This window comes from Macrotis lagotis, chromosome 2, assembly GCF_037893015.1.
Source record: "Macrotis lagotis isolate mMagLag1 chromosome 2, bilby.v1.9.chrom.fasta, whole genome shotgun sequence".
NCBI lineage: Eukaryota > Metazoa > Chordata > Mammalia > Peramelemorphia > Peramelidae > Macrotis > Macrotis lagotis.
The window spans coordinates 236,698,782-236,724,009 of NC_133659.1; the positions used below are offsets into that span (position 1 = coordinate 236,698,782).

A 25,228-nucleotide genomic window follows, 5' to 3' on the forward strand; every position below is an offset into this window, starting at 1 on the left:
TTTCTTTCTTTTTTTTTTTTACAAGACAATGGGGTTAACTGGCTTGCCCAAGGCCACACAATTAGGTAATTATTAAGTTTCTGAGGCCAGATTTGAACTCAGGTACTCCTGACTCCAAGGCCGGTGCTCTATCCATTGCACCACATAGCCACCCCTGTCCTTCATTTTCAAATGACATCAAGAAGATAATGCCAAGACAAGCACATGAATGGGATTTGATTGAAGGGAATGCTGTGCTAAGTCACCAGCCTCACTTTCTCCTCCAGAGCCAAATGGGTCCACTGACCAGATATGAATCAGGATGCCTGAAGATGGCTCTGGATGTGGGGCAATCAGGGTTAAGAGACTTGTCCAAGGTCACACAGCTAGTAAATGTCAAGTGTCTGAGGTTGGATTTGAACTCCCAAGTTTGACTGAATCAGTGGCAGCAATTGAGGTTTCCAAACCATTCAGCTCACAGACAGGGAGTCAGACAACTGGTCAGAAGAAGACTACAGATGTCCCTTTGTTGGCAGTGCATACATTGCATATAATTCCATTTGGGTTACAGTCCTGAATTGCAATTCCAGAGTGAGAAGGAGTACTAACATATGAGAGCTTTGCATCCACAGGGGAGCAGGAACCCTGTTTACAGTTCCAGGGTAGAAAAGAGTGCTTGCAGTTACTCATAAACCAGAGTACAATCCAGGAGAATAGTAAACACACTTTTTAGATCATACTTCCTTGAACGAATTGAAAATTCACAGACTCCCAAAACTACTTCTGAAAACCGCTGAATAAAAAAGCTTGCCCAGAGACCATAGCTTGACTTTATCATAAATATAAAAGTCAAGAAATAGACCAGAAAATGAACTAATAACAACAACAAAAGAATGTGACCATAGAAGCTTACCATAGTGACAGAGAAAATCAAAACTTAAGCTCAAAAGAAGATAATAAAGTCAAAATTGCTACATCTAAAGTTTCAAAGTGTGAATTGGTATCAGGCCCCCAAAAACATTCCTTGAAGAGCTTGAAAAATATTGAAAAACGAGAGAGGCAGAGGAAAAATTGGGAAAAGAAATGAGAGTGATGTAAGAAATTATAAAAAGAGAGTTAACAGCTTGGCAAAGGAGGCACAAAAAATGTACTGAAGAAACTAACACCCTGAGCAAATCATTTAAATCCTAATTGCCTCCAAATTTTTTTTTTAAAATAGGCCAAATGGTAAAGAGAGGCATTAAAATCTACTGAAGAGAAAAACTCCTTAAAAAAAAACAGAATTAGTCAAATGTGCAAAAATTCACTGAAGAGCTCCTTAAAAGTAGAATTGATCAAATAGGAAAGAAGGAATCTCAATGAAGAAAAAAATGCCTTAAAAAATAGAATTGGGCAAATATAAGCTAATAACACTTGAGACATTAATAAACAGCAAAGGAAAACCAAAAGAATGAAAAAATAGGTGATATGTGAAATATCTCATTGGAAAAACAACTGACCTGGGACAATTATTGACTATTGGACCAACTGAAAGTCTCGATCAGAAAAAGAACCTAGACACCATTGTTAAAGAAATTATTGAAGATGGCAGAGTGGAGGCAGGAATTCCACACAAACTCATCCAGATCAATCCAAATGCCATTAAATAATGACTATTACCAAATTCTAGAGTGACAGAACCCACAGAAAGACTGAGTGAAACAATTTCCCAATCCAAGACAAGTTGGAAGATCTGCACTGGGGTTAGAAAGGGCTGCAGTGTAGTCTGGGCCACATTAAAGCAAACTGGCTCCAAACATGCAGGAACAGTCCTGGGGATACCTGTATCAGTGGAAGCAGTGGCTTTTTCCAGGCCTCTCAGCTCAGACGTTGCCAAGGACAGCTTGGAAATTCAGTGGGAAAACTCTGCCTCCCAAAGGTGAGAGGGGAGCCCAGTCCAGCACAGGTCCCAGTGCTGACTTGGCCCCCAGAAACCAAGAGCAGGACTGGGGAGTGTTCAACCCACAGAGAGTAAGAGGTTCAGGGAAGACTTTAAGAGGTTTCTCTGCTATCTATCCCTGAGACAGGATCCTGTGTCTTTGCATGTGCTCAGATCCAGGTTTCAGTCTGGACCCCTGTCTCAGGAAAAAGATATTTACTTCTATAGCAGAGCAGGTACCCTCTTCATAGTTCCAGAGCAGAGGGGCATGCTTGTGGTCATCTACAGATCAGAGCACAGGCTAGGAGAGCAGTCAGAGTCTCTCATAAGAACTTAAAGGAATTGAGGTCCCTGGTAGGGGAGGGTGTCCCTAAAGACAGCTGCAAAACCCCCTCAAAAGCTTGGGACAGTGAATCCTCCACCTTGGAAGCAGAGCCCCACCTTAATAAAAACTTAAAATCAAGTCATAGACTGGGGAAATGAGCAAACAACAGAAGAAAGAAATCTGACCACAGACAATTACTTTGGTCCTGTGAAGGATCAAAATGCACACTCAGTAGGAAAGACAATCAAAGCTTCTATATCCAAAGCCTTCAAGAAAAATTTGAATTGGTCTCAGGCTATTAGAAGAGCTCAAAAAAGATATTGAACATCAAGTTAGGGAGGTAGAGGAAAAGTTGGAAAGAGAAGTGAGAGCACTGTGGGAAATTCATGAAAAGCAAGCCAGTAGCTTGATGAAGGAGAAATAAAAAATACTGAAGAAAATAACATCTTTTTTTAAAAAGCAGTCCAAAAGGTGGAAGAATGCCTTATAAAAAAGCAGGATTGGTCAGATGGAAAAGGAGAGACAAAAGAAAAGAATTCCTTCAAATATAGAATCGAGCTAAGGTAAGCTGATGACTTTGTGAGAAATCAAGAAATAATAAAACAAAACCAAAAAAATTAAAAACTAGAAGAAAATGTGAAAATATCTTGTGGAAAAACAGCTGACCTAGAAAACAGATCCAGGAGAAATAATTTAAAAATTATTGGGCTACGTGAAAGTCATGACCAGGAAAAGAGCCTAGACTTCATTTTTCAAGAAATAATACAGCAAAATTGCCCTGAGAGCCTAGAAGCAGAGGGTAAAATAGAAATTGAGAGAATCCACTGATCATCTCCTGAAAGAGATCTTACATGAAGACTCCCAGGAATATTATTGCAAAATTCCAGAACTCCCAAGTCAAGGAGAAAATATTATAAGCAGCCAGAAAGAAACAATTCAAATTATGTGTAGCTACTCTCAGGATAATTTAAGATTTAGCAACTTCTTCATTAAGTGCTTGTAGGACTTGGAAAATGATATTCTGGAAGGCAAAAGAGTTTGGATAACAATCAAGAATCAATTACCCAGCAAAACTGAACATCCTCTTTCAGGGGAAATGATGGACATTCAATGAAACAGGGGACTTTCAGACTTTCCTGTTGAAATGACCAGAGCTGAACGGAAAGTTTGATCTTCAAATTCAGGACTCAGGTGAAGCACAGAGAGTGTGGATGGAGAGGGCAAATTATGAAGGATTTAATAATGTAGAATTGTTTGTATTCCTGCATGGGAAGATGATACTGGAACTCATATGAACTTTCTCATTTATTAGGGCAATTAGAAGGAGCATATATAGACAAGGCACAGGCAAAATCTGAATTTGAAAGTAGAATATATTATAAAGATGGAGTTAATGTACAAGAAAGGAATGTGCTGGGAGAAAGGGAAATGAGAGGTAGACTGGAATAAGTTATTTCATATAAAAGAGGCAAGAAAAAACTTTTGCAATGGAGTAGAAGCCAGGAAAGTGTGTATGTGGGGGCAGGGATGAGTGAGCCTACACTCTCAACAGAAGTGGCTCAGAGAGGGTATAACATTCACACTCAGTTGGGTATAGAAATCCATCTTATCCTAGAGGAAAATAGAAGAGGAAAGGGATGGGAGAAAGGGGACTGGGTGAGGGGAGGAAAGGTATAGGGGATAGAAGAGAGGGAAGATCATGAGTGAGGGTAGACAGATCCAACACATCTTTTTTTATTGTTTTTTGAATTTTACAATTTCCCCCCCAATCTCGCTTCCCTCCCCCCCCACCATGGTATGCATTTATCTAAGTTGAATATGATGAGAAAGAAATCATATCCTTAAGGAAGAAACATAAAGTATGAGATATAGAAGAATTACATAATAAGATAACTTTTTTTAAAAAAATAACAGTCTTTGGTCTTTGTTCAAACTCCACAATTCTTTCTTAGGATACAGATGGCATTCTCTGTTGCAGATACCCCCAAATTGTGCCTGATTGTTTCTCTGTTGGTATGAACAAGTACATTAAGGATGATCATCACTCCCATGTTGCTGTTAGGGTGTACAATATTGTTCTGGTTCTGCTCATCTCGCTCAACATCAGTTCATGCAAATCCTTCCAGGCTTCCCTGAATTCCCATCCCTTCTGGTTTCTAATAGAACAGTAATGTGTCATTTCAACTTGTTTATTAAACTATTCCCCAATTGATGGACATCCCCTCAATTTCCAATTCTTTGCCACCACAAACAAAGCTGCTATGAATATTTTTGTACAAGTTTTTACCCTTTTCCATAATCTCTTCAGGGTATAGCCCCAGTAGTGGCATTGCTGGATCAAAGGGTATGAACATTTTTGTTGCCTTTCGGGTATAATTCCAAACTGCTCTCCAGAAAAGTTCCAACACACTTTTGAGGAGAGGGTGAAAGGAGAGAGAATAAATGGGAGTGAGGAGGAATAGGATGGAGGAAAATACAGATAGCAACAGCAACTATGGGAAAACAATATTGAAGCAATTAATTGATGGAATTATTATAAAGTTATCCATCCCAAAGACAGAGCTGATGGTATCTGAATACAGATTGAAGCACACTTTTTTCTCTCTATTTTTCTTGAAGTTTCTCTTTCTTGGTGGGTGGGGTTATGTTTACTTTCACAACATGACTATTGTAGTAATGTGAAAAAAATTTTAAATATAATTGTGAAATATTTGATAAAATGAATAAAGATACAATAAAATATATTTAAAAAGAAAATGAAGCCATGGGGCAAAATAGAAATTGGAAGAATCCACTAATCACCACCTGAAAGAGATCCCCAAATTCCAGAGCTACCCAGTCAAGGAGAGAAAATGTTGCAAGCAATCAGAAAGAAACAATTCAAATATTGCAAAGTCACAGTCAGGATAACAAGTTTTAGCAGTTTCTGCATTAAAGGATCAAAGGATTTGGAATATGATATTCTAAAGGGCAAAGGAACTAGGATTACAACCAAGAATCACTTACCAAAATAAAACTGAATATAATCTTTCAGGACAAAAAAAATGAATATTCAATGAAACAAAGGTTTCATACATTCCTGATGAAAAGACCAGAGCTGAACAGAAAATTTGACTTTAAAATATAAACTCAAAAGAAACATAAAAAAATTAAACAAGAAATGTGAATTTAAGGGATTCAATAAAGTTAAAACTATCAGATTGGTTAATATAATGGAAAAGAAAAATTATTGAATTGCTGGAGGATATGTGTGAAAATTAAGACACTATTACATAGTATAATTGTGAACTGATTCAATTATTTTAGAGGAATTTGGAACTATGCCCAGAGGACCATAAAACTGTGCATATCCTTTGAGTCAGCAATATCACTACTACGTCTATATTCTAAAGAGTTTAAAAGAAAAAGAAAAGAACCAATATTAAAAAAAATATTTATAGCAGCTCTTTATTTTTATTTTTCTAATTACATGCAAAGATAGTTTTCAACTTCTGTTCTGCAAACTTTTGAGTTTTTGTCACCTTCCCTTTCTTCCAACCTCCCCATAGCAGTGACCACTGATATACATGTATAATCATGTTTAAGCTATTTCCACATTAGTCATGTTGAGAAATAAGAATTAGAATAAAGGGTGAGGGGAAAACCATGAGAAAAAAAGGAAAAAACTTAAAGACATTTTAAAAAGTTAACATGGTGTGCTTTGCTCTGCATTCAGACTCCATAGACTTTTCTCTGGATATGCATGGCTTTTTCCATAACAGATCTCTCCTTGATCATTGGACTGCTGAGAGGAGCTGTGTCCATCAATGATGATCATATCACAATGTTGCTATTATTGTGTACAGTGTTCTCTTGGTTCTGCTTACTTCCCTCAACAATCAATTCCAGGCTTTTCTGAAGTCCAGCCACTCATGATTTGTTACAGAACAATAGTACTGTATCACTTTCATATACCATAACTTCTTTAGCCATTCTCCAATTGATGGGGCAAAAAATTAGACATTGAGAAGATACCCATTAATTGAGGAATGGTTGAGCAAAATGTGTATATGATAGTGATGGAATATGATTATATTATAAGAAATGATGAATAAAATGCTCTTAAATAAACCTGGAAAGGCTTACATGAATTGATGTAAAGTGAAATTAGCAGAAGCAAGGAGAACACAGTACATAGCACATAGAACAATGCAATACACAAATACACAGAAACAGCAATATTATATAATAATCAACTGTAAATGACTTTGCTATTCTGAATAATAAAATGACTTGAGATAATTCTGAAGGAATTATGATAAAAAAATGCTATTCATCTCCAGAGGAAGAACTGATGGATTCTGAATGCAGATTGAAACATACTTTTTAAAACTTTATTTTTTTCCTCCTCCTTCTCCTTTCTCTTCTTTTTATTCCTCTTCTTTTTCTTTTCTCCTTTTTTGCTTCTTCTTGATTTTGTTCTATGTTTTCTTTCCCAACATGACTAATATGGAAATGTATTTTGCATGGCTACACATGTTTAATCTATATTGAATTACTTGCTGTCTAAGGGAAGGGGCAGGATAAGGATAGGTAGAGAATTTGAAACTCAAGATTTAAAAAAAATAGATATCGAAAAGTGTTTTGCAGGTTATTCAGATAAATAAAATATTCAATAAAAATACATCCAGAAAAAACAAAATTTTGTAATGTATATAAGCCAATTAGAGGTAAAACAAATGAATTTATTGTGAAATGTCACAAAATGGAGCCCTTTACTTCAGTATTTCTACAATGTAAGGAATTTAAAAGGAACTTGTATTAGATAAAATTTAAACTTTTTAGTCAGAAAAAAAATCTTCCAGAACTCATTTTAAAGAGACAGTTGGTGATGAGGTTAAAGGATATATTCTATATTGCGTTGTCTAAGCTTCCAAGATCCTTGGGAGACCTTGATACAGTTATTCTATTGCCAGTCTTTTTGGTGGTAAATGATGACTACAAAGTTAAAAACAACAACTTGTGATTACTATAGAAAATAAATAAAGTTTCTATAGATACCCAAGAAAGCATCATATCTCTTCAGTTTCAACTTCAAATTAGTGACAACAGATAATCTAGGTATTCCATTTCAAATGTCTACAGTTGGTTATCCTGACTTGGAAATCCAGAAGGTTCTGGTCATCAAGACCTATGGAAGCCCTTGCGTTCAAAATTAAAGAAGATTAATGCAAGTTTCTCAATTGGAAAGGGCTCCAGCTGTGACTTCCTTCACCATTCTCCTACTAGCTTGAATGGTGCTGATAAAATGAATGTGTGATATCAAGGACTGCAAATAGAACATATGCTTTCTGTATGACATTACCACATGTAACTGCATTGCTCTCTAGGCAAAGTATGTTTGTAAATATAGAGAAGAATTGTAGGGGTGGAAGAAGTGGAGCCAGGACATAGCATTGAGCAATGCACAAAAGCATTAAGTATTATATTGGGACCAACTCCCTGCTATACCACAAAAACATTGGGAATTTTCCTTTTCATTAGAAACATGATTCTTAAATGTTTTAATGTCTGATTGACATTTAAAGCTCTTCACAAACTCATTTCCTTCCTTTATTTCCAGTATTTTTACAGATTATTCCTCTTCATATGTTCTTCATACTAGCCAGTTTACTATCCTCCACACATGATTCTCCATTTGTCTTCTCTGCACCTATCCACTTGCTTGCTTCCCATGTGTAGAATGCTCTACTTACCTTCACTCCTTCGCATCTCAGGATTCCTTCAAAATTCTACTCAAATGCTACGTCCCATATGAAATCTTTCCTGATCCCTCTGGCTGCTAGAGAATACACTCCCCAAACTGCCTTATGTCCATTTTTTTGTGTGTAATCATTTGTAAATGTACAGTCAATTCTCAACTTTTATGGGATGATTATTCATATATTGAACCTATGGGAAATAGGGAGGTAGGCTCCATGACCACCAAAAAACTATAATCTTTCAGGAGAGATAGCTGAATATTTGCTTTTCTGCATACAGTTCTTTATAACAAAACATTAATTCTGATTATTAGGTACTTTTTCTAATACAGTAACTATGAAATAACCCAAAAAAGTAGAGTATATAAAATAAAATTGGTAACATGCAAAACATTTTTCTCTCTAGTATTTCCCTAGAATTTTGAGACCTTTTGTGTTCTCAATAAAAAAATTATCTCAGACAATATTTCCTATTCATAATATATGAAATCTACAGTGTCATAATGTACAATAAATAAAATTCTTAAAACTAAAAATTTTAAAAATCTGAATCTTACTTTCCTCTGTGTAACCCTCTAAAAATAAAATGAGAGGCTGCTGGGACTTTAGTCATTGCTATCAGAAGACACTGAGATTGGCAAGGTCTCAACAGTACCTTGGAGCCCAAAGATGTTGACTAGTAACTGCATATAATAACATATATGTGTATTTATATCTATATATGCTGTCTCCCCCATTAAAATGTAAGCTGTTTGCTTTTGTTTTTGTATCCCCAGAACTTAGCACAATTCTTGGCATGTAGTTAGCACGACATAATAAATACTTGTTGATTGATTGCAGCCAAGGGCTACCATATCCAGTGATGCTGTATACAAGGTGTTACAAGTCCTGATACAGTTTAAAGCTTCAATAGGTTAAAATTTCACTAATATTTTGGGACATCTATAAACAGATCATAAAAATAGTAACCAAGAATAGTACTCAAACCTGAGTTGCCCCAACCCAAGCAATTATGTTTTTTTTTAAGATTTTTTTTTTTTATAAGGCAATGGGGTTAAGTGGCTTGCTCAAAGCCACACAGCTAGGTAATTATTAAGAGTCTGAGGCCAGATTTGAACTCAGGTACTCCTGACTCCAGGCCCAGTGCTCTATCCATTGTTCCACCTAGCCACCCCAAAGCAATTATGTTCTAAAAAATTAAGTTTAATCCAATCTTAAACATTCCAAGCCAAACCAATCTGGATTTATGAACTGATGCATTAATAGCATCTATAACTCTAGCTCTGTAGATTCATAGCAGCTCTTTTTTGTAATGGCAAAGAATTGGAAATTTAGGGGATGCCCATCAATTGAGGAATGGCTGAACAAGTTATGATATATGAATGGTATGGAGTACTTTTGTTCTGTAAAAAACTATGGGTGGTGGCTAGGTGGCACAGTGGATAGAGTATTGGCCCTGGAGTCAGGAGTACCTGAGTTCAAATCTGGCCTCAGACACTTAATAATTACCTAGCTGTGTGGTCTTGGGCAAGCCACTTAACCCCATTGCCTTGAAAAATCTAAAAAAAAAAGAAAAAAGGAAAAAAAAGAAACTGTGAATGGGGGGAAGCCAGGTGGCACAGTAAATAGAGCACTGGCCCTGGAGTCAGGAGGACCCAAGTTCAAATCCAAACTCAAACAGTTAATAATTGCCTAGCTGTGTGACTTTGGGCAAGTTATTTAATCCCATTGCCTTAAATAAATAAAATTAAATTAAAAAAAAGAAACCACGAATGATCAGACTCAGAAGAAGGATGGAACAAATTAAAGGAACTGATGCTGAATGAAGGGAGCAGAAACACAAAAAACATTGTACACATTAACAACACTGTGAGTTGATCGACCTTGATGGATGCAGCTCCTCTCAGCAGCACAGAGAACTAAGACAACCCTGGGTGACCCGTTAGGGACAATGCTATCCACATCCTGAGGAAGACAAATAAAATAAAACAAAGAGAAACCTACAGAATCTGAATGATTTTTTTAAAAAAATTTTCTTATATTTTTCTGTCATATTTCATGGTCCTCTTTTCTTTTCCCTTAGCACTAATTCCTCATACAGAAAATGACTAATCTATAAACATGTTAAACATAAATGTATAAGTACAATGTTCACCAGACTATTTGCATTATGTAACCCATAAATATGCATATGAATGTGGATAATGTTGGAAAACTTTCATAACATGTAATTGGAAAAATAAAATAAAATATCAGTTGGGGAAAAAAATTGTCATCAGAGATATCTCTATAGTATTCTCTCCTCTCATTGTATACTAAACTCTGTATTTTTCTTCAGCTAATGTTGAGTGTCCTGACAAGATATTGTACTTAAACTCTGCTAAGAAAATAGAGAATATCTTCATCATTAACAATAAAGGCACCTTGAAAAATGTTATCAGTTGCAACATTTCCTCTGTAGTTCAAGAGGTAGAACGGAGAAAGAGAATAAGAAATAAAATTCCATTTTAAATAAAATATTACGATATCAATGTGGATGAACAGGAAAATATAACACTTCTGTTCTTTATATTTCAATAATTAAATTTTGTGAAGGATAAAGTCCAGAATTACTTTTTTTTTAGGTTTTTTTTGTAAGGCAAATAGGGTTAAGTGGCTTGCCCAAGGCCACACAGCTAGGTAATTATTAAGTATCTGAGACTGGATTTGAACCCAGGTACTCCTGACTCCAGGGCCGGTGCTTTATCCACTGTGCCACCTAGCCGCCTGCTCCTGATGAACTTTAATGGGAACCCTTGAAGAAGTCACAGAAGTAGAACATGAAGCTTAGGGGTGGGGTGGGGGGTAAGAAGGAGATGAAGGAAGGACAGTCCCATCTAGTTTAATGATGGATGGTAGATTTGTAAGCTGATCTATATATTTAAGACTTAGGTTCACATTTTTTGAGGCAGTATGATGCAGTGCAAAGCACTAGTTTTGTAGTCAAAAGACCTAGGTTGGATACTAATTCGTTGAATATTGTCGTTATTTGCCTTTAAAACTCCACTTTTATGTTAGAACAATGCCCCTAAAGCTAATTGTACGTTCTTTGGGTTCTAAGGTAGTGTTTAAATCTTGCCAGTTTCAGGGTCTTCTGACAGCAGTGACTAAAATCCCTGCAGCCTTTCCCTTGATTTTCATAGGGTGGTCTCAAGGTAAAGAGGTTTACAGCAGTAATATAATACAACCCTCTTCAGCTTCCATCTAACACACTGGAAAATATTTTATAACTATGGGCAACTCTTTAGCCTTCAAGTCTAAAGACTTTGGGTGACACCATTTTCAATCTGGTGTCACAGGTAGATCACCTTTTATCACAGGTAGATCACATGAGCTAGATTATCTCTAAGATCCCTTCTACCACTAAATCTATATTCCTACTGACTTTTCCTCTTTCTCAAATTCTTAATATGGCCTCCTTAGATATCTGTGAAATCAGTCTTTTCCTTGTGCATCAATTCTGGGTACAGTCATGTTCAACCTCAAGATGTCTCCATATATAAAAATCTCACTCCTAATATGTTAGTCAACTCTTTGGGGACTCAACATTTGAGTGTACTTGAGGGAGTAACCCCAGAAGAGGTGTCAAAATTTAATATTTTGTTAGGGTATAATCTTCTGGAATCATTCTTAATCACTGCATTTATCAGAGTTCTTAAGTCTTTCTTAGTTGTTTTTCTTTATAATGAAATTGTCATCATCTTCCTGCTTCTATTTACATCATTCTGCTTTAGTTCATATAACTCTTTTCAGGTCTTTCTCTTTTTTTTTGAAGGCAATGGGGTTAAGTAATTTGCCCAGAGTCACACAGCTAAGTAAGTATTAAGTGACTGAGGTGAAATTTGAACTCAGGTCCTCCTGACTACAAGGTCAGAGCTCTATCCACTGCATTACCTAGCTGTCCCACTTCTCGGGTTTGCCAAAAAAAAATCTCTATTGTTATTTATTACAGTGAAATAATATCTTATGGCAATAATATCCTATAGTTTGTTAAGCTATTCTCCAGTTGATGGATTCTTCCTTAGTTTCTAGTTGGTTTTTTCAATACAAAAAAAGTATTGGTCTAAGTTTAATGAAGATCCAGAAAGTGTAGACCACAATAATTAATTGGAAGGAGGTTTGTGTGGGGTGGGATGGAGACAAGATGGAGAGGAAGTAGGAATTCTCAGAAACTCTCCCAAGATCACTCCAAATGCCTTAAAATTATTACTCTAACCATATTCTAGAGTGACAGAACCCACAGAAAGACTGAGAGATACAATTTTCTGACCCAAGACAACTTGGAAGATCCACCAGAAGGGTCTGTTCCACCGGAACTGGAAAGGGCCATAGTGCAGACTGGTCTACCGGAACCAGAGCAAACCAAGTCCAATCTTCTAGGAATAACTCCCATGTTGCTTAGGTCCCTGGGGGCTCTAGCGTCCCTGGAAGCAGGGGTGGTTTCCAGTCCTCTCAGCCCAGGGATCACCAAGGACAACTTGGAAGGTCAGCAGGAAAACTCTGCCACACCAGGGTGAGTTCAGAGCCCAGGACATGTCAGTCTTCTGTAGACCTGCCCCGGGAGCCTGTGGAGTCACACAGCAGCTGCTTCCAGAGCACTCGACCCATGATAGTTAAGGGGGTGTGGGAAGACTGCAGAGGTCTCTCCACTATCCCTGGGACAGAATTCTGTTGCTTTGCCCATACTCAGATCCAGATTATAGTCTGGGATCCCATGGCAGAGCAGAAATACTCCTTACAGCTCCAGGGCAGTGGGGAGTGCATGTGATCATATACAGACCAGAGCACAAATCAGGAGAGCAGTCAGAGCTTCTCACAAGATGTTAAAAGAATTAAGGTCCCTTGGGGGGGGTGTGGAATCCCCCAAACCCCTCAAAAGGTTGGGAAAGTGTGTTAAAGTCAGATTAGACTGGGAAAATGAGCAAACAGCAGAAGAAAAAGAATCTGACCATAGATAATTACTTTGGTCCTATGGAGGATCAAAATACATATTCAAAAGATGATAAAGTCATAACTTCTGTATCCAACACTTCCAAGAAAAATAGGAATTGGTTTCAGGCTATAGAAGAACTCAGAAAAGATTTTTGAAAATCAAGTAAGGGAGGTAGAGGAAAAATTGGGAAGAGAAATGAGAGCCTTGCAGGAAAATCATGAAAACCACGTCAGCAACTTGGTTAAGGAGATATAAAAAATATTGAAGAAAATAACATGTTAAGGGGAAGCTAGGTGGCGCAGTGGATAGAGCACTGACCCTGGAGTCAGGAGTACCTGAGTTCAAATCCAGCTTCAGACACTTAATAATAATTACCTAGCTGTGTGACTGTGGGCCAGTCACTTAACCCCATTGCCTTGAAAAAAAACAAAAAGAAAAAAAAGAAAAAAACATGTTAAAACCAATTTAGATCAAGTGGAAAAAGTAGTCCAAAAGCAGAATTGTCCAAATGGAAAAGGAGATTAAAAAAGCTCTCTGAAGAAAACAATTCCTTCAAATGTAGAATGGAGCTAAGGGAAGCTGATGATTTTGTGAGAAATTAAGAAATAATCAAGCAAAACCAAAAGAATGAAAAACTAGAAGAGAATGTGAAGTATCTCCCTGGAAAACAACTGACCTTCAAAACAGATTACTGGGCTTGGGGCAGCTAGGTGACACAGTGAATGGAGCTCAGGCCCTGGAGTCAGGAGGACCTGAGTTCAAATTCAGCCTCAGACACTTAATAATTATCTAAAAAAATATTGAGCTACCTGAAAGTCATGACCAGAAAAAGAGCCTAGATTTCATTTTTTGGTTTGTTTTTACAAGGCAATAGAGTTAAGTGATTTGCCCAAGGTCACAGAGCTAGGTAATTTAGGTAATTATTAAAGGCCGCATTTGAACTCAGGTCCTTCTGACTACAGGACTGGTGCTCTATCCACTGTGCCACCTAGCTGACCCCATTTTTAAAGAAATTCTCCAGGAAAATTGCCCAGATATCCTAGAAGCAGAGAGTAAAATAGAAATTGAGGGAATTCACAGATATTCTCCTGTATGAGATCCCAAAATAAAAACTTCCAGGACTATTATAGCCAAATTCCTGAACTCTCAAGTCCAAGAGAAAATATTGCAAACAACTAGAAATAAACAATTCAAATTACATGTAGCTACAGTCAAGATTACAAAGGATTTAGCAGTGTTTAAGGGCCCATAGGGCTTTGGAATATGATATTCCGGAAAAGAAAAGAGCTTGGATTATAATCGAGAATCAACTACCCAGCAAAACTCGATCATCCTCTTTCAGGAGAAAAGATGTGCATTCAATGAAATAGGGAACTTTGAAACTTTCCTGTTGAAATGACCAGAGCTGAACAGAAAGTTTGGTCTTCAAATTCAGGACTCAAGAGAAGCATAGAGGGGGTGGATGGAGAGGGCAAATTATGTGGGATTTAATGATGTTGAACTACTTGTTTTCCTACATGGAAAAATTATACTGATCATTCATATGACCCTTCTCATTTATTAGAACAATTAGAAGGAGCATATATAGACAAGGCACAGGAGGGAGCTGAACATGAAGGTATAATATATAATAAAGAAAGAGTCAGAGGGCAAGAAAGGAATATACTTGGAGAAAGGGAAGGGAAAGGAGTAGAACGGGCTAAGATATTTCACTCAAAAGAGACAAGAAAAAGCTTTTGCAATTAAGCAGAAGGGAGGAAGGTGAGGGTATTGAGTAAACCTACATTCTCATTGGATGTGGCTCAGAGAGGAAATAACATACATACATACATACATACTCAATAGGATTAAAAATCTATCTTACCCTAGAGGGAAAAGGAGAGGAAAGGGAAGGGAGAAAAGGAACAGGGGGAGGGGTGGGGCAGTGTAGGTGATAGAAGAGAGGGAAGATCATGGGAGAAGGTAGTCAGAAACAATACACTTTTGAGGAGGAACAAGATAAAAGGAGAGAGAATAGAACAGATGAGAGTGGGGAGGAATAGGGTGGAGGGAAATACAGCTAATAATAGCAACTTGGGAAAAAATATTGAAGCAATTTCTCTGATGGAATTATATAAAGAATGTAATCCATCCCAGAGACAGAGCCAATAGTATCTGAACTTAGAGTGAACTAAACTTTTTATTTTTTTCTCTCACCTTATTTTTCTTGAGGTTTCTCTATCTTTGTGGGGGATGGGAGGATTATATTTACTTTTACAACAAGACTATTGTATTAATATAAAAATAAATAAATTAAATATAAAAAAATAATTAAAAAAAGAAAGGATTAGAGAAACATTCATGAAAGATAATTCTTGAGCTGGGACTTGGAGAATGATTTGGATTTTAATAGTTAGATGAAGGGGAAAGTGTTTCAGATAGAGAGGAACATGAGCAATGCTATGGCAGAAAATCACATGGCATATTTTGGGAACACTGAGAAATAATACTGCATAAAAATTAGAAGAAAATAATAGAAGAAGAAACTAAAAGATAGGATTGGGTCATTTTGTGAAAGTCTTTGAATTCTAGACTGAGAGAAATCTGAATTGAAGTTGTCTGAGCAAGGGAGTCACATAAATATATTTGTGCTTCAAGAAAATTACTCTGAAAGCAATGTGCAGAATGGACTTAAGTTCCTTGAAATACTTGGAAACAAGAATTGAAGCTACTCAAGCATGCTCAAGCTAGCGATAATGGTCTGAATAGTGGTAGCAGGAGAAATGGAAAAGAAGAGACTAGATAGACCATGAAAAAGTAGACTTGATTGAACATGGCAATTCATTGGATGGAGAAGGGGGATTTTAGTAGTCAATGATAATGCCACATTTTTGAGTTGCTATCATGAATAGAAATAAGTAGTTAGGAATGGAAAGATTATTTCAGTTTGTTACACATTTGAGGTGCCAACAGGACATAGAGAAGTCTTATAGTCTGGACCTAGGGAAGAACTTAGAGTTAAAGATAGATTTGGGAATCATTGACATAGAGGTTTAATAGATTGTTTTTTAAATTCTGAACCTAAAAACCACCAAGTTAAATTATATTTTCATATGCATAATAAGACATTAAAAAATGAAATAGCAAATCTCTATTATTTAGAGTTTGTTTCTCCTTTTAAGCATATATTAAATTCAATATGTAATTTTCATGGATTCCTTCTGGCCTTCCTTCTAATATACTCTGATTTTAAAAAAGTGATTTTAAAAAGTCCATCAGTGACCCACTTTTCTTTCTTTTTTTTATTCTTTGAACAAAAAAAAGTTTAAAAGAAAAAGTAAAACCCTTTTAATAAATAAATGTAATCAGGAAAAATAAGTTCCTATAATGGCCATGTCCAGAAATGTGTTTCAGTTTGCATTTTAAGCTAGTTACTTCTCAGTCAGGAGTGGCATGCTTCATCATTTTTCCTCTGGAATGCTTTTCATTGTATTGATTAGAGTTCTCAAGTCTTTTTTAGTTGTTTTTCCTTCATCGTATAGCTGATATATTATAAACTGTGTTGGTTCTGCTCAGTTCACTTAGCAGTAGCTCATTTAAGTTTCTAAAGTTTCTCTGAAACCATCCCTTTTGTAATTTCTTGTAGCACAATAAGATTCTATTACATTTTTATACCACAATTTTTCAGTCATTCCCCTTATTTTCCAGTTTGTATTTTACCTTTATAAAAGGAGCTGCTTTAAATATTTTTGCCCAAATAAATCCTTTTCTACTTTCTTTGATTGGGGGGGGAGGTGTAGACCTAATAATGGTATAATAGGACCAGCATTTCCCTGATGTAGTGTTTTTTTTAATTCACACCTGCTTTACCTGACATAACTTTATGGTCATCTAAAAAACTCCAGTAAGAAAGTCTAATATCCTCAGATTTGGTGGATTTCTGAAGACCATTCAAGTCAAGATATCCTTCATCATGTCTTCCTCTGATGATCAAACAGTTTTCAATATGGAGACAAGGGATACTAAATCCAGTGAAGTTAAGTGCAACTGTACCCTTGCTATTAAGGCAAATTAAATTTTCTTTTGTTAACTGTTCAATGACTCTCAAATATCTCATTTCATCTTAATATCAAACTTGAACAAAGAGAATGTTCTTTTTAGAATTATCACTAATAAAAAGTATAGCTAGGTCAGAGAATATACAAGTTTTGTGACTTTTGCTTTCCAGAAAGACCATACTAATTCATAATCATAACAACAAGGAAGGAATTTTTCTGTTTTCACCATATTCCCCCCCGAAATAATTTTCATTTTTCTTTTTGCAATCTTTACTCAATTTGTTAGGTGTGAAGTAGATTTCAGAGGCTACTTTCATTTACATTTCTCTTTATTAGTGTTTTCATGCATTTTTTTATCTTAGTTCATAGGTTGGATTTTTTTTCCCCTTTTGCAATGAATTTTCCCCAGTTCACTAGTTTCCTTTCATTTTAATTGCATTGGCTTTTATTTTGTTTTTGTTTGTTTGGTATAAAAACCTTTTAAAGTTTATGTCCATTTTATTTTCCATGATATTGAGAATCAGATTTTTTTTGTTCAGTTCTGGTATTTTCCTCAGGAAAGTTTGAAAGCCTTCTATTTCATTGATAGCCTTCTAGTTCCCTTGAAGAATTATGTTCAGTTTCACTAGGTAGATGATTCTTGATTGTAGTCTTAGCTTCTTTGCCTCCCAGTGTAACATATTCTATAACCTCTAATCCTTTCCTTTGACCCAAGAGAAGAAAAAAGTACTTGAAGAGAAATTTAGACTTCGGTTGAAGCAACCATATTTGAACAAAATTCTGACCTAAAGCATATGATGAAGAATGATTAAATTTAGAAGGGAACCAAGAGGACAGAAATAAGATTCTTCCAGCCAAAGAAAAAAGGCTAGAATTGTGAGAAGACAGGTGAGTTTAAGGGATCCCTCCTCAACATTTTGGCATGGGACTGGGGGTTGAAGAAGAAAGTGGAAAGAAGAGGATTCAAAGTAAAGGTAAAGCTCTTCTGTAGTCAAAAAATCTGGGGTAGCCCCTCTCCCTCACTGCCTCCATCCTTGCCTCCCCATCTAGGGTCATAAATTCAATCCTTTTACTCCTTTTTGACAGTGAGGTTTCATTCCCAGGACATCTGTGAATCTAGACTTGATGCTATAGCCACCACAAGTCAGCCAGCAATGCCCTTGGGAGTCTTCTCCATAGTTGTAGAAATTCATATTCTTCTGCCTAAGGTCTATAACTCTCCATTAGTTGTGTCAATCTTAATGACTTTTTTTTTATTTGGTTGGGGTTTTTTTTTGTAAGGCAATTGGAGTTAAGTGGCTTGCCCAAGGCCACACAGCTAGGTAATTATTAAGTGCCTGAGGCAGGATTTGAACTCAGGTACTCCTGACTCCAGGGTCGGTGCTCTATCCACTGAACCACCTAGCTGCCCCCTTGATGACTTTTTAAAATTGTGTAGTAAATGTACTGCAAGCCTGATATGATCTCCCTATTCATATGAAAAAATATTTTTGTCAGGTACTCCACATCTTTCTTCTTCGAATACTTCTCTAAGCTCTCCACTTTATCAGTACTATAGGCATCCAGTTCAGGGTCACACACCAGAGTCAGAGCTGTCCCAGTGATATTAGAAATATTTGGATGAACAAAAAGTCATGCAATCCAGTAGGGCCTCCTTTTATTTAAGTGATCTCATCATCCTAATTCCGCTCCTAGATTTCCTTACTGACTTTTTCTTCTTCCTAAGGTGAAATCTGAGCCAATTCTTCTACTCTGCATTATTCTGCCATATTTACTATTGGATCAAGCTGTGAAAACCAGTGGATTTTGCCTTGACTTCAATTCTACTGCTCCCTACAGTAATGACAAATGCAGTTGAGTGACTCAGGGACAGTAGAATAAACAATCAATAAACAGTTATTAAGTACCTACAATATGAAAGGCACTGTGCTTGACTCTGAAGCTACAAAAGCAAAATAACCCTGACTTTTATGCACATATATAGGTACATATAACCAGATATAAAATAGATATGAGGTAATAAATAAATAAATAAATAAAATAGATCCAAGATCCAAGATGAGGAGGAAGGCCTTAGTGATCAAGGGAATCATGAAAAGCCTCATACAAAAAGTGATGCTTTGAGTCTTGAAGAAAGATGAAGTGAAGATGAAGATGGATGTGGGGAGGCAGAAGGAAGGGAGCATATCATTCAAACAACTATGTACAAACAAGATATACACAGGAAAAATTGGAGATAATCTCAGAAGAAAGACATTAGCATTAAGGACTGGAAAAGGCTTCTTGCAGAAGGTAGGATTTTAGCTGAGACTTGAAGGAAACCAGGGTGGAAGGAAACCAGGGTGGTGGAAGTGTCAAAGAAAAGAAGGGGCCATAGATGAGAGATTTTTACAGAGGTAGAATCCACAAGACTTGGCACTAGATAGGATGTATGAAGGTGAAAGGAAGAACTGAAGGTTACATCTATGTTTTAACCCTGCTTGAAAAGAATTGTGAAAGAACCATGGCAATCCTTCAGATCAAAGCTGAAAAGGCTGATCTGAGATTAAAGTATCAAGAAACAGGGGATGGCAAATGCCCTGAAAAGCAGTAGGAAAATTAGAAAGAGGTGAGGGCTTTATAGGAAAGATAATGAGTTCCATTTTGGACATGTTGAGTTTAAGAGGTCTATGATACATCTGTTTAAGATGCCCAATAGACAATTGGACATGGGAGACTGGAAGTCAGGATAGGAGTTAGGGGAAAATAAATAAAGCAGGGAATCATCTACTTAGAGAAAATAATTGCATTCATTTAAACTTTAATGAAAGGTTTTTTGTGAAGAGTTTTAAGAAATGAACTCAGGATGCTGTATTTGATCCTGGATATAATAGTAAACATTGAAGTTTGTTGAATAGGAGAATGATATGGTTACTTCTGCCAAAATCACTTCACAGCTTGCTGGAGAATCATCTGGAGTGGAGAGAACTTAAGGGAGGCTAACCAAAGTTTATTTCAATAGAACAATCACATGGTGATAAAGGTCCAGGTTGTTGGAAATGTCACCACACTAATGATCACTAGGAGAAATAGTATAGAAAAGAAAAAGAGAGCTAAGGACAGAAAATGGGAGTCCCCACAGCTAGCAGACCTGACCTAGATAAAAATTCAGTAAAGGAAGCTAAGTAGTCAGACAACTAAGAAAAGAGTTAGAAGATGGCAGTGTCCTGAAAACCTAGAGAAAAGAAAGGTCAAAGAAAAGAGGATAATCAACAATGCTGTGGAGAAAAAAGGTAATTAAATTGAGCAATTAAGAGTTTACTGGTGAGTCTTAGAAAGAGCAGTTTAAAGGATAAAGTCAGCAGAGACATTTTTATTCATTTTTATTGATACTGTTTCTAAATACCTAAATATTACTTTCTCTACCTCTTCTCAGAGAGTCATTCTATATAACAAATGGCATTTTTTTAGAGAGGGGAAAAAGTTGGAAAACATCTTCAATCTGTAACTCCTCTTCATTATTATGTGCATGAATAATAATTTGTTGAATTATTTCCTCAATTGATGGGCATATACTTTGTTTCCTGTTCTTACCTATTACAAAAAGTTCTGCCATAAATATTTTGAAATATATTGGAACTTTCTTTTTGATGGCTTTCTTTGGGTATGAATTTAACAATGGTGTCTTTGGTTCAAAGAATATGAACATTTTGGTCACTTGATTTGCTTATTTCTAAATTGCTTTCTAAAATGGTTGTACTATTTCACAGCTTAATCAACAATATATTAGTTGTATCCTTCTACAGTATTGTACTGTTACAATATTGACTGTTACAATTTTTGCCATTTTTTCCATTTTTGACAATTTGCAGGGTGTGAGATGAAGTTTCAGGGTTGTTTTCACAGGCATTTCTCTTACTATTGGTGATCTGGAACATTCCTTCATGTGGTTGTGAATATTTTATACTTTATAATTCTTTTGAGAACTATTTTTCATGTTCTTCCATTTATCTACTAGGGAATGACTATTAGTGGTGTATTTATATATTTATTAACTGCTTATCTATCTTGGATACCAAATCAAAGAAATTTGATACTTTCCCCCATTTGACAATTTCCCTTCTTATCCTAGATGCAATTGTGAGATTTTCAGTTTCAAGTAATCAAAGTTATTCACATTACTTTTCAAATTGCCTCTCTCTCTTGTTTGGTTCAGAATACTTTCGCTATGACAGAGGGCGCTGAGCCTCTTGCTGCGGGCTTCAGACTCTGCAGCGATGGGAGCCGACTTGGCCCTGAGTCGCAGTGAGTTCGGGCTGCAGCTGTGCCTCGGAGTCTTGCTGAGCCGTAGTGTCCTGAGCGCGGGCCCGTGGCCCCAGTCCGACGTAGTGGAGGTCATGGGAAGAAAATGTTTGTCATCAAACCTTCTGAATATTATGACAAGAGATTTTTGAAGTTGTTGAGATTTTATTTATTGTTGACTGGTATTCCAGTAGCAATGGGCATAACATTGGTGAATCTATTCATTGATCAAGGTGAATTAGTAGAAATCCCCGAAGGCTAGGTTCCAGAACATTGGGAATACTTCAAGCACCCTATAACCAGGTGCTTTACACGTTATGTTTATGAGCCTCCTGAAAAGAATTCTGAAAGAACCATGCCTCTGGTGTACAAGTATGATAAATTTCTCTGGGCAACTATATTTTGCCATTATCTTCCACAAGCCCTCATGACTGACAATATCAAAGACTTTTGTCATATTAACAAATGTTATGTACAGACCAGGTTTGCTCCTGGAATTTCTCTTGGAATTGTTGGGCAGCAAACACCAAATCAACTATTTCTTGGCTCTTTTTGACTGTATAGGTTGAAGGATCAGCTTGTAAGAGAGGATTCTGGTAAAAATCTTTCTGGCAATGAGTAAAAGAGAGGACCCCCTTTCAGCCCCGCCCTGCCATGTTTGTCACAGGACAACTTATTTCCTTTTCCTTCATAGAGATGGACAATGGAGGCATCTTAGAAAGAGCAGTTTCAGATAGAAGCTGAAAAGTTTGATCTGAAGTTAAAGTATTGGAAAACAGAAAGACTTATGTGAGGAAGAGGGGATGGACCCTGGTTTCATTACCCAACTGTTGATAAGGAACTTATTGATCATGATCATAAAGCTGTACCTATTAAGCTACTGATTCTACACTTCTGATGTATAACTCTCTTTAATGGGGATTAAATGAATAAATGCATACTGTATTGTTTTTCTGAATAAACAAGCCATTTCCCTTTAAAATAAAAAAGAATACATCTCCTATGCAAGGCTAGGAGTGATCTATTCCTCTTTTAATTTTTAACTAGAATTTAATAATTTAATAAGAATTTTAATATCTTGGGGCAGCTAGGTGGCACAGTGGATAGACCACAAGCCCTGAGGTCAGGAGGACCTGAGTTCAAAGCCAGCCTCAGACACTTAATTGCCTAGCTGTGTGACCTTGGAAAAGTCACTTAATCCCATTGCCCTAAATAAATTTAAAAAAATTAAAATTTTTTTTAATAACTTCAATATTAAGTTTGCACCATAACTAGCTGGTGTAGTGGATATAGTGCTTGGTCTTGAGTCAGGAAGACTCTTGGAAGTGATTCCATTTCCTGACATGGCACTAGAATATTATCTAGGTTTCACAGGCATACATAACAGTGAGATCAGCCCTATAGCTCTATAGACCTTCAGTTTGGAAGGAAGTCTAATACCTCTTTTTTCTCACACTTTCCTTTGGAGTCTTCCAAACACTAGTTCTAGTAATGTGCTAATTTCATCATTTATGTGCATACACCCTGAAAAGTATACTGTCAAAGTAAGTGAACTCATCCACAGCTTCAAAATTTCTCCATTTGCTGTAATTTATGGTTCCAAATAAGAATGGTGTGGTGCTGACTGGTCAAGAACCTCTGTTTTATTGGTGTTGATTATTAGGCCAAAATTAGCACAAGTGGCAGTGAATCAATCCATATTTGTTTGTGTCTCAAGCCTTAGAGACTTATTGAGTGCTGTGAACAAAATGTTGCACACCAGCTCTCCCTCCACTTTAGTCTTGGCTTATAACTTTTTCCTAGTTAAATAATTTACCACCAGTGATGCTGTTTTCATCCTCCTTGAAGGTGCTCTACAATATCACCAAAAGCATCATTCTAAAAAACACAGGCACAGGCAGGCAGCTCTACCTCACTCCATTAGTGACTGGGAAAATACCCATGCAAGCATGCTAACATGGAACTGGTGTACAAGTATGATAAATTTCTCTGGGCAACTATATTTTGCCATTATCTTCCACAAGCCCTCATGACTGACGATATCAAAGACTTTTGTCATATTGACAAATGTTATGTACAGACCAGGTTTGCTCCTGGAATTTCTCTTGGAATTGTTGGGCAGCAAACACCAAATCAACTATTTCTTGGCTCTTTTTGACTGTATAGGTTGAAGGATCAGCTTGTAAGAGAGGACTCTGGTAAGAATCTTTCTGGCAATGAGTAAAAGAGAAGACTCCCTTTCAGCCCCGCCCTGCCATGTTTGTCACAGGACAACTTATTTCCTTTTCCTTCATAGAGATGGACAATGGAGGCATCTTTGGACTCCCATGTGATTACCTCTTGCTATGTCACCTAGAAGATTTCAGACAGTTTTGTATTAGCAGTGGACCCCCTGCCTTGTAAATCTCAGTTGGAATAGAATTGGCACCAGTACTTTGCTACAGTACTTTGCTAATTCAAAATCAAGTCAATAAAATAGCAAATGAAGAAGTAAAATCATAACCAAACTAGAAGAAATAAAAAGAATTATCAGAAGCTGCCATCTATGGTTATATGTTGGGTTTCTTTCAAAACAACAGAGTTGAGTGACTTGCCAAGGTAATTATTAAATGTCTAAGGTCAAATTTGAACTCCAGTCCACCTGACTCCAGGATCGGTACTCTATCCACTGTGCTACCTACCTGTCCCAGTTATATATTATTAAACTGAACATAAAAGAACTAGGGTATTCTCTCTCCCCCTCTCTTTCTCTCTCTCTCTGGCTCTTTTCTGTTTATTACATAAATGAGTTACATCAGATTGGAAATTCCTTGAAGGCAGGGATCATTCATGTTGACCAAGTTTGATTTATACCAAAATGGTTTAACACTAGGAAAATAATAAAATTATGGATTTTTAAAAATACAAAACCCATATGTTTTTCAACAGATTCACAAAAACCTTTTGATGTAGTACAATGCCCATTTGTACTAAAAATTACACAAAGCATAAACAAAGAGTGACCTTTTAAAAAATATATCATAAGTATCTATCTAAAAACAAAAGCCAATACCATCATATGTGATGCAGTTATACTACAGATTTTCCCAGCAAACAAATAAACAAAGCAATAATATTCATTCTTCCCACCATTATTTGATAAAGTAACAATAGCAATAAGACAAGAGAAATGAATTGAAGGCATGGAGATTAATTAAGGGATATAAAAGGTATATGAAACTATTCCTATGATGATATGAGAGTTCATTCAGAAAGTCCTATTGAATCAAAAAAGATACTAATTAAGGTAATTAATAGCTTCTGCAAACTTTCAAGTTATAAAATAAACCCACAAAAATCAACAGCATTTGTAGTTAATGGTAATAAAACCCAAGGACAATAATAGGAAAGGAAATCCATTCAAAATAACTACAAAATGCATGAAATATGTAGAGATTGATGAACTAAAGCACACAAGTTATTATATAGATTTAATTATAAGATATTCCTTAAATACATAAGAACAAACTTTAAGAATTAGAAGGGTATTTAGTCCTTATAGATGGGCCATGACAATAACAATAAAAATGACAATACTACTAGTTAATTTACAATTTTAGTGCTATGCCAATTACCTTAGGGATGTTTTATAAAACTCAATGAAATGATAGCAAAATTCATTTGGAAAAAAAAAATCTAGACTATTAAGAGAAGTAATAAAAAGAGGTAGGGATGAAGGAGTAAAAGCATTTCCAGACCTCAAGGTAGCAGTCATTAAAACCATTTATTGATGACTAAAAAAATAGATCAATAAACAAACTAGAAAAGAGAGAATCTGAAATAATGGAATTCAATAATTCAGTACTTTACAAATGAGAATCATAAATTACTTAGGAAATAACTTCTTATTTGATTTAAAAAATATCCATGAGGGGTGCAAGGTGGTGTAGTAGATAGAGGACTGGCTCTGTAGTGAGGTGGAGCTGAGTTCAAATT

The 25,228-nt window shown here is 36.3% G+C and overlaps 1 pseudogene; it reads left to right on the forward strand.

Annotated features, from left to right (window-relative positions):
- The first annotated feature begins 1,776 nt into the window (after nucleotides 1-1,776).
- LOC141512113 (NADH dehydrogenase [ubiquinone] 1 beta subcomplex subunit 5, mitochondrial pseudogene) lies at nucleotides 1,777-22,185 on the forward strand (annotated as a pseudogene).
- Nucleotides 22,186-25,228: the final 3,043 nt, after the last annotated feature.